Source organism: Micromesistius poutassou, assembly GCF_964030765.1.
Source record: "Micromesistius poutassou genome assembly, chromosome: 24".
In the NCBI taxonomy this organism is placed as follows: Eukaryota; Metazoa; Chordata; class Actinopteri; order Gadiformes; family Gadidae; genus Micromesistius; species Micromesistius poutassou.
The window spans coordinates 6,322,791-6,332,946 of NC_140294.1; the positions used below are offsets into that span (position 1 = coordinate 6,322,791).

The window sequence follows — 10,156 nt, forward strand, 5'->3', positions numbered from 1 at the left end:
TAACGACCGTTACCACCCCGGCAGAACTACGTAGTTCGGCCGGCCAACGGAGCTCTCCAGGCGGCTTGCTGCCTCTGCGAGGTCCCCCACCTCGGGGGGGCCTTGCCACAACGTGGAGGTTCTCAACTTCGGAGCAAACTTCTAAACAGCCGTCATTTAGACAAACTAACCGCACAATGGGGATCTAAACCCTTACTTTCTCGCATGAAAAATTATTAAAACTTTAAAAAGTGACGAAATAACAGCGCTACAGCAGAAAATAAAACAACAAGTAATGGCGGCGCCGCGGAGAGGTGTGTTTTTTTTCTGTGAGAGAGGTCGCGATAAACAAACACCATCGTTTGCCGCCTTGTTTAACTTACCCAGTGTTGCACCGGATAAAAAATGCACAACGTTGGCTTTTCATAATGAATATAGTTCCCGAATTACTTACACCACTGAAATGACAGCCCACATGCCTGCATAGCTACACGGATATGCTCCTCCGAGCTCCGTTTACCCCATGTGAAAGCGTCTGCATGACGACGAGGCGCATGCGAAAAAGTTACCAACAACAACAGACAATGACCCTACAGTAAAAACAAAGTCAACCATGCACTAATTCAGCGTGATGGAAGTAAAAACACGCTTATCTTACCTGCTGGAGCGAAAGTTTGGCCAGCTCCCACCACGCGGTTTCTGCTCCACAAAATGTCACACCTTCAGCAAAGTTGTTAAAACCGGTTCAAACTGGTCCAGGCTTGTGTGCGCATGCGCAAAAGAGCAAATGACGGAGTTGGCCCAACTCAACTCAAAAATCTGCTTATAGATTTACAATTTCTTGTTGAGCTGACTTAAAAATAGTAGTTAAGTCAACAATGGGAAAAATTTGCTGGGCAGACAAGAGTTTATAGATTACTTATTGCAAAGCCATATTTCTGAGTCAGTTTAATTTCAAAATTGTAATGAGATCAACAATTGCTAGTTATCATTTTTACAGTGTGTGGTTTGTTTTAATGCCTCTTGGTCAGGTGTTGGTCTATGTAGGTAGGCTGTGATTTTGCTGTGGTCTGATAGTGGTGTTAAGGGGCTGACTGTGAAAGCTCTGAGAGATTCAGGGCTAAGGTCTGTGATAAAATAATCTCTCTCTCTCTCTCTTTCCGAGTCCTACCGCTTAGCAGAGTTTGTAGATTATTTCAAGACATGTTTACGTGTGTGGACAAACTAAGCCATTTATCTGTCCCTGAACACACTTTATTCTTTCTAGTGACGTTGAAGCACATGGACACGCCCCTCGGCCTCAAGTCCAGAGACCATTCACCTTCATCCTCTCACTGGTAACCAGAGCCGGACAGTTACATTACAGTACATTTACTTGAGTACAGTACTTATCTGTATGAAATATATCTATACTATCTGTACTTTACTCAAGTAAGGAAGCTGTGTACTCTGTCCGCCTCTGCCCATTTTACAAATATGGTTTAATGCATCTGTACCTGAGCTACAAAGGCACCCAATAATAATAATAATAATAATAATAATAATAATAACAATAATAATCTCAATATTATTTAATAATGATAATGAAAATAACAAACCTTATCTTATTATCTGGACCTGTGATCATGATATGGTGGCTGAGGTCTGGATATTTGTGTACATATGATCCTTCTTGTGTAGGTTCTTCTATTCATACATGATGTGTATTCATCAGAGATGGGGGACTCCAGTCCAGTGACTTGACTCCAGTCAGACTCCAGTTGCCAGATTGAGGACGTGTTCAACAGTGATTAAAGACTTGACTTGGACTTGTATCCAGGACTTGAGACTTGACTCAAGTCTCTTGCATGCAATGACTCGACAAGTCACTGCTGTCTTGGTTAATATGTAAATTATCAAAAATATATATTTTTTGTCGATTGTATGTTTCCTGTTGCATGTGGGTGAACCTGGCAACCTGTGATCTCTACCAAGTGACGCACGCGCACCGTAACTCTAGCGGTAGAGTGGCCGGCCGGCCGGAGCTTCCAAGTTGGAAGGTGTTCGTACGAGTCCTACTGCTCCTATAAGTCAGAAGTGCAGAAAGCCTACTGTTTAAATGATATCGTCCACAACACAAGCACTCAATAGTGTTCGGATCGGGGACACACTCCTCCGGCGGGAGTCCGCATACGGCAACAATCCCTTTCTCCTCCATGTCGCGGTTCAATCTGGACTTCAGAGTCAAAGCCACAGCTCCCTCCTTTCCCCCAAGTCCTTCTCCTCCATGGCCGCAGCGTGGACACTTCAACCTGCACTGAATGCATGCGCGCTCCCGCGGCCGTGGATACAATTATTATAGGGGGTTAGCATTCTCTCTCTCTCTCTCTCTCTCTCTCTCTCTCTCTCTCTCTCTCTCTCTCTCTCTCTCTCTCTCTCTCTCTCTCTCTCTCTCTCCGTGTATCCCAAACATTTTAACTTTTGAGTGGTCATTGGGGAATTATGGAGCACATTGGCACATCCTCTCTCAGGGGATTGTTAATGAAACAGGGATGTTTTTTTATAAAGTCCAACTACCGGAGTTGTGTTTGTTAAGCCTATTATGCCAGGCATTATTCTTCACTGGTTGGAAGGTTCTAATAAAGAAATGGAATACCAGTAATCATTGGTCTTCGATTTAATTAATTATAGTGACTGGCATGTATATTGATAACCCAATGGAATTGACTTTGCATGAATTTGGTAATTTAAATATGTAGTTTATCATGTTGATTGCCATGTTAAGTTGGCGAAACTTACAGTAGCTTCACATGTAGTGAACTACTTTTGCTGTGTTTGTGTAACTTAGCTTGCTACATTTGGCTGGTGGGAGCATCTGTGTAGTGAAGCTTCATTCATGGCAGAGTAACTGATAGCTTAGCTCACTACATCTTCAAAGTAGCTTGCCCAACACTGGTTTTCATCATGTTGACGTTTGAGGCCTAATTACATTTTTTCTATATTTCTCTGACACATGCACACACACTCCACTATCCCAAATGCACACACGCACGCCACACACACAGACACACACACACAGACACACACACACACACACACACACACAGGGTGAGGCCTCTTTGAAGTATTGGACATATAAGTCATACTTCAAGTTCATTCTTAGTCCCATTCACTTTAAGAAGGTTGTCCACCAGCTTATTTTATTTCTATGATTTGACTTGCTTGACCTAAGATATGACTTGACTTGTCTTGACTCGACTCTCACAAAAATGACTCGGACTTGCTTGAGACTCGAAGGTGAAGACTTGGGACTTGCTTGAGACTTGCACATGTGTGACTTACTCCCATCTCTGATTGCATTTACAGAACCTCAGGACTCTGAAACAACCTTCTGAATGCTCTGACCTGCTTGTAGAAACTGTTAAATAAAAAGCGTGTAGAATATGCTACAAAGCCTGTAGAAATGACAGCTTTCTCAGGTTGGACGGGGAAGTTTGGGCATGGTAAACAGGGCAAACATATTCAACTTTAGGAATCGTTCTTCATTTCAAAGATCTCCAACATGGACTTCAGATATGGCCATGATGCTCTGGAGGTGAGAGAGAGTGTAGTGGAGTCCAAAGTATATTATTTGTATTCCAAATGTAGTGGGGTTAGAGTCATACATTTCTAAAAAAATGTTTAGTCAAGGAAAGAGACAGATACTCGAAAAATGTACTCAAGTAAATGTACTTTGTTACTGTCCACCCCTGCCTGCCCCAAGGCCATTTCTGCCACAGTCATTATTTGAGATCATCCCAGTGATACCACCAACCCATCCCCCATGTCTTGTTGATTGTTCAGAAAGTGACTCTGAACCAATCCCAGCAGTCCATGATATTTCCGCTGCGTATAAATTGTGTGTAGATAAAGGAACTACTTCAACATTACTGTGCGTCTTGTCACAACCAGGTCGACCACAGACACCGTCAGACCAGCTTCTTCCTCTACAGTAAGATGCTTTATTTCCTTTACTTCTTCTTTTATTGCTTATGAACCTGACCTTCATCTCTACAGCACTGGTACTGAGAACTATCACATAATATAAATGAATAAAAACATGTAGGTACTCTCAGCTAAAACACCAGCAAGGATTTGGATTTTATTTTATTTTCTACCTGCAGGTGTGTTTAAATATCTCAACGTGAGGGAGGAGAGGAGAAACTATGAAAATGTCTTCAGCAGTGAGAGTATTTCTATCTCTCCTTCTGTCACTACCAGGTTGGTACATTGACATTCTGAACAATTAGTTGAACTCTTTCAATGAGTAACAAGCAAACAGCTGGACTCTGTAGAGGGTGAAACCACAGCATGTTGTAAATAGAGACATTAAATAATCCACCTCTAGAACACTGTGGTTAGGATGATCAAAACGCACAAAGAAAATGGTAATGTTAAATATTCCACTTAAATACCATGATAAATATCCTGTCTTTGTTTTTCATCCATCCATCAACAATTTGTAGATCTTTATGTAGATATTGATATTCTAGGTATTGTTACATTTGAGTGTTGCAGATACATTTGAGATTAAAATAAAGACTTGACTGAGGGTGTTTCCTGCTGGCTCTGTCACTTCCTTTTGTTCTCATTTTTGCACGTGAACTTGAACCCGCAGTTCAGTGGTCGCATGTCTCTGCAGCCTCCTTATCTCTATGGATCTCATGATCTTGCTTTTCCTCAGTTGAACCTCTGTCTTGTTCATTCTCAATGAGATGTGTTTTTCTGTTTTACAGCACTAAAGGGTAATCGTGACTGGGCAGTGAGATACACAACTAGTAATGTCTGTGCTTTAAGGGGATCAACGGTTAACATCAGCTGTGCGTATGAATACCCTTACAAACTACAGAACCGCTCTGCCCCGGTAGAAAGACTGTGGTTTACTGAAGAGGCAAACCAACCTAATGGACTGCTAGGTGATACAGCCTATGCAGGTCGTGTTGAACACAGCTGTGAAGAGATCATCTGCAGCTTGTCCAGCTGTAAAGGAAAGTGTACCCTGATAATCAAAGACCTGAGAAACACTGACTCTGCTTGGTACAAGTTTAGGTTCATAACAAACCAGACAGGATTAACTGGTCCAACTGGAGTGGAGCTATCAGTGACAGGTATACTCTGATGACTTATAAGACTACCCAACATTGTGTGTGTGTGTGTGTGTGTGTGTGTTCTGTAAGGTCTGTAATCCAATCATTTTGAATAACAGTTTTTCTCTTGGACCCAGATCTCCAGGTCTCGTATATCGAACCAAATCTGAGATGTTCCAGTGGTTACACATGTGAACTAGCTGGTAACCCTAACTACATCTGGTACAAGAACGGACGGCATTTCAATGGAAGTTTATATATAAACCCAATCTACTATGACAGCTATTCCTGCGCTGTTGAAGGATACGAACGCCTCCATTCCCCTTTAGTGTGTAAGTCGACTCCACACTGACATGAGGGCAGATGTTATGGAGCTTTTTGTAATAACTACATGTGTTATGAATGGACAACGCGTGTGTGCAGCCTTACCAGTAGAAAGATACTTCACACTCTGGAAAGTTATAAGAGAAACATATTTTCTGTCACATTGTGGTGGAGGGAATAGTTTCTCTATCATAATATATAAGAGGACACTTACTAAGAATACATATTAGAAAGAATAGTAACACTTGACAATATGGGTACATTAATTTACTGTTGATTCAGTAAATGCAGTAATAAGCATTAATATATATTAGCACAGGAGTTAGGGTTCATGGGTAAGGTTAGAGCTAGGGTTAAGTCTAGCCATATGAACTAATGTATAAATCAATACCTTAGTTAACATGGACACCATTAGTCAATTATTACTAGACCATTAGTGAACTGGTTATTCAATGTCAGTTAAAGTTAATGACTGCTTTAATTAATGTTAATGTTGTCAAGTGATCCCAAAGGAATAAGTAGGAACTACTATGGAAGTAAATCTGTCATCGGATTTTGAAAATAAAAAGCCATTGAATTTTAAGCACTGAATATTCATGCATTGAAATAAAGTACCTGGATTTTTTTTCCACTGAATTAAAGCCATTGAATTTTTAGCTCTGAATATTTATGCATTGAAATAACGTATCAGATTTTTTTTCTTCTGAATTGAACTAAATATTCAAAGTTAAAAAATTCAGTCTAAATTCAGATTCAAAATGCTATGTATTCATTTTAACTTAAATATTTTCAACGTCCCCAAATTCAACATGCCGGGAGCAATCGAGAGCAATCGATCCCAGATGCTAGATCGCGGTCAAGCAAGGAGAGCGAGCGGGTGTTACACCGTATTCTGCGACCCACCGGAAAGTGTGACCCCAGGGGGCGCTGTTGTACATTTTTTGCAACATGCACGAGTTTGAAGCGTAGACAGGCATCAGGCCTGAAGTGGTTCACGTGCGGAAACACGCACAAGCTTAAAACGTAACGTTTGTATCGTCATCGATCACTCGGGATGGGGGCATTCGTTTTGGACACCGTCGGCTGAAGCAAAACGGTTGATATGCCTCTGTGGTGGCATAACGAGCCGACAGTATAGCACACTGAGTGGCATGATACAGATAAGAGGATGATATGAGATATGAGAATTTAAATCAGGTTGCTGTCAGGCGCTTCTTCCCGAGGCACGCCGTGCGTCCACTGGAGCTACAGGCTGCAGCCGCTTCAGTTGCCACTCAATGCACGATACTGTCGGCTCTGCTCTCTCGTGCCACAGCGGGCAGCGGGCTTCAGATCGCCCCAGACTCACACCAGTAGGCAAAGGGACCTCAGATCTCCCCAAATTGGTGCCCTAATAAATTGGGGTCTTAACCCACTACAATTACCCTTAGGCCTAAGCTGCATGCAAATCCAGCCAAGTCACTGCAATCACACACACACACACACGCACATGCACACTTCACATACAGTCATTAGTTCATTGCTTATTTCACAAACTGCAGTAAAAGGGTTAAAAAAACCGGTGTGCATTATAACAAAAACATAAATACCCCCCCCCCCCCCCCCCCCCCCACCTAATCGTGCTTAATAAATACATTTGATTTGATTGCATTTTACAATCCAATTCAATGGATAGGGTGATACGGTCCACCATCGTTGCTTCTTTCCCCATAAAAAGCTACAGTCAGGTTGATTTACCTTTGAGCATTTCCTATTATAGGCTACTGTGTAAAATGCTGTTTAGAATTAACGTTTGTATCAAGAAAGAGAGACCCATCATCACAGCCGTTTTCGTTGACATGGCTTAAACCTACTCTGCACATGCCTTCCCCCCGCATCAGAGTCCGGTATCCAACGAGTGATGCTCTTATTATTCCTGCTCGCTCTCCTTGCTTGACCGCGATCTAGCATCTGGGATCGATTGCTCTTTCTTGGGTCCCCCGACGTTAACGCTGAATTTCGTACCTTGAATTTTGCAGCTGAATTTGACATGTTGAATTTGGGGACGTTGAAAATATCTAAGTTAGGGTTAGGGTTAGGGTTAGAAATGAATACATAGCATTATGAATCTGAATTTAGACTATTGCATTTTTTTACTTTGAATATTTAGTTAAATTCAGAAGAAAAAAAATCAGAAAAATTCAGAGCTAAAAAATCAATGGCTTTTTATTTTCAAAATCCGATGACACAGATTTACTTCCATAAACTACAGCTTCTATTATAGTATATCTTTTTAGTTTCTACTACTGTAGTTTCTACTCTGGTATTTTCTCATTGAACTATACCAGATTGCTATTCTCTTAGTAAACACTAAGACTACAAATTCACCAGATTAGTGCTTCAAGAACTTGGTGCTATTCCTTTCTCAGGTGTCTCTGTCTACAGTTGTTACAAAGTGTCCTACACCACCAGAACCATGTGTGTTCTGCAAGGAACATCAGTGGACATCTCCTGCACATACGGCCCGGTTAGAACAATCTATACATCAGATACATACTGGTATATATGGAGAGATAATCAACAGCCCAGGGACCTCAAGACAGACTCTGAATATAAAGGCCGTGCTCAGTACCCTGACGAAAGGAGACGAAGCTCCACTCTGAGAATCACTGACCTCAAAGTCACAGATTCAGCAGAGTACCGCTTCAAGTTCAAAACATATCACCATGAATGGAAAGGTGAATTACATGGTACAACTCTGACCGTCACAGGTAATACTTACTTACTATAGATAGTTGGCCAATAATACTAATAATTTTAAACAGTTAGGACTCTACAGTGGTTTAATTATATACTATATATTACTTATTCAGGCCTGAGCGTGGATGTGACCCCGGTTGCCACGGTGACAGAGGGCCAGAGAGTGACACTGAGCTGTATCACCAGTTGTCCTCTGACTGGTCCACCCTCCTACATCTGGTACCAGAACAATGTTTACCTGTTGGAGGAACCAAATAACCAGCTGGTTCTGGAGCACGTCACCCCAAGGCATGCTGGGAACTACTCCTGCTCCGTCAGAAGTTACCAACCCCTCCGCTCTCCCCAAAAGACCCTCACCGTTCAATGTACCATGTGTATATTACATCCCACTTAATCTGTTTCTGATTGGCCCAGTTTACCTGTGACTGCAATAACACTGTTGAGCCAGAGGTGGTGACTGCAGTCTGATGTTTGTCTTTGGTGACGCTTCAAAGAAAAGGGCAATGATACTAGCCTGACATGTTTGATAATACTTTTGCAATACATTTAACTAACACTTGTTATCAACACACCTGCCACCAGATGCTCCAAAGACCCCCTCAGTGAGCGTGAGTCCCTCTGGTGAGATAGAGGAGGGCAGCTCAGTGACTCTGAGCTGCAGCAGTGATGCCAACCCAGCAGCTAACTTCTCCTGGTTCAAGGTTACTACAGATGATTCCTCCAGAGTGACGGGCCTGGGTCAACAGGTCGTCTTTGATCACATCCGGTCTTCAAACACTGGACAATATCTCTGTGAAGCTAAGAATGAGAGAGGGACAACATCAGAATCCATCTCCATCGATGTGAAGTGTGTGTAAAACACACAATACAGAGAAATTATCTAAACCTCGTCTACATGAATCATCCCATAGGGCAAAAATCACTCTCTGCTATTTTTTGATATGAGAGTAGTGTTTAAAATGCTAAAGGTTTAACGTCATATGGAGCAGTTCTCTCATATTTAAGATATTTATTCATCATGTATTCAATTCAAAAGCTCTCAAAGCTTTTCTTGTCAATATCGTTAATACTAATCCACGTTCTGTTTCAACATGTTTTTACAATGACCTCCAGATGGGCCTAAAAACACATCTGTGTATTCAAGTCCCTCTGGTGAGATAGAGGAGGGCAGCTCAGTGACTCTGAGCTGCAGCAGTGATGCCAACCCAGCAGCTGACTTCACCTGGTTCAAGGACCGTGAAGACTCAGTGGGACAATCAGGACAGAACTACACCATCGCTCATATCTCATCCCAGCATGGAGGAAACTATTACTGCAGAGCGCATAATGGAATCCGACGTCATAATTCCACCTTGTTGTCCATTTATGTGACAGGTAATCGTTCATCTGATAGACCCAACACCTTTGATGTATCAAAGGGTCAGGTTTAAGGACTTGAGCACACAGTCTAATACTGGCCTATGGATGTTGCAGGTTCCTCACCATCACCACACACACTAGTTGCTGTAGGAACCGCTGCGGCCTTACTATCCCCCATAGCCCTCCTCGTCTTCCTCTGGATGAGGTATATTCTCTCTCTCCCTTCATTCTTTGACATGGATTTCTCCTGTTGCTTCTTCATCTGTCTGTTCTCTTCCCCAGGAGAAAGAAGGCGTCCAGAAAAGCCCCTGGGCTGGGAGGACGGCCAGAGACCGAGGAGGGGGTGAGACACAGGAAGTCATTTAACTAACCCATGATGGAACGAACACACAGTGGAAATACCCCGAGGCAACGCCCCAAACCACATGTGAAACGTGACTTCTTTCTTTAGCGAGTGGTCTTGTCTGTTGCCCTGTCAATATGCAAACATAAGAGATGATGGCCAATGAAGAAATGCTGTTGGAGGTGAAAGGCAAAACCCTCAATTTAGTGGTTGAGTGGTGGATCCACGGTCCTACCCCAGCGACGGTAGCCAGCTCTGGGTCAAGGCCAACCGGCATGAAGCCTTTTAAAAGGCTTTTCTAATGGAC

At 42.5% G+C, this 10,156-nt stretch overlaps 1 long non-coding RNA gene across 1 annotated transcript; it reads left to right on the forward strand.

Moving 5' to 3' along the window:
* Positions 1-9,482: 9,482 nt before the first annotated feature.
* Positions 9,483-10,156, forward strand: LOC311369564. Its single transcript, XR_014640152.1, has 3 exons — positions 9,483-9,521; positions 9,621-9,711; positions 9,789-10,156. It is a non-coding gene; the product is annotated as an uncharacterized lncRNA (long non-coding RNA).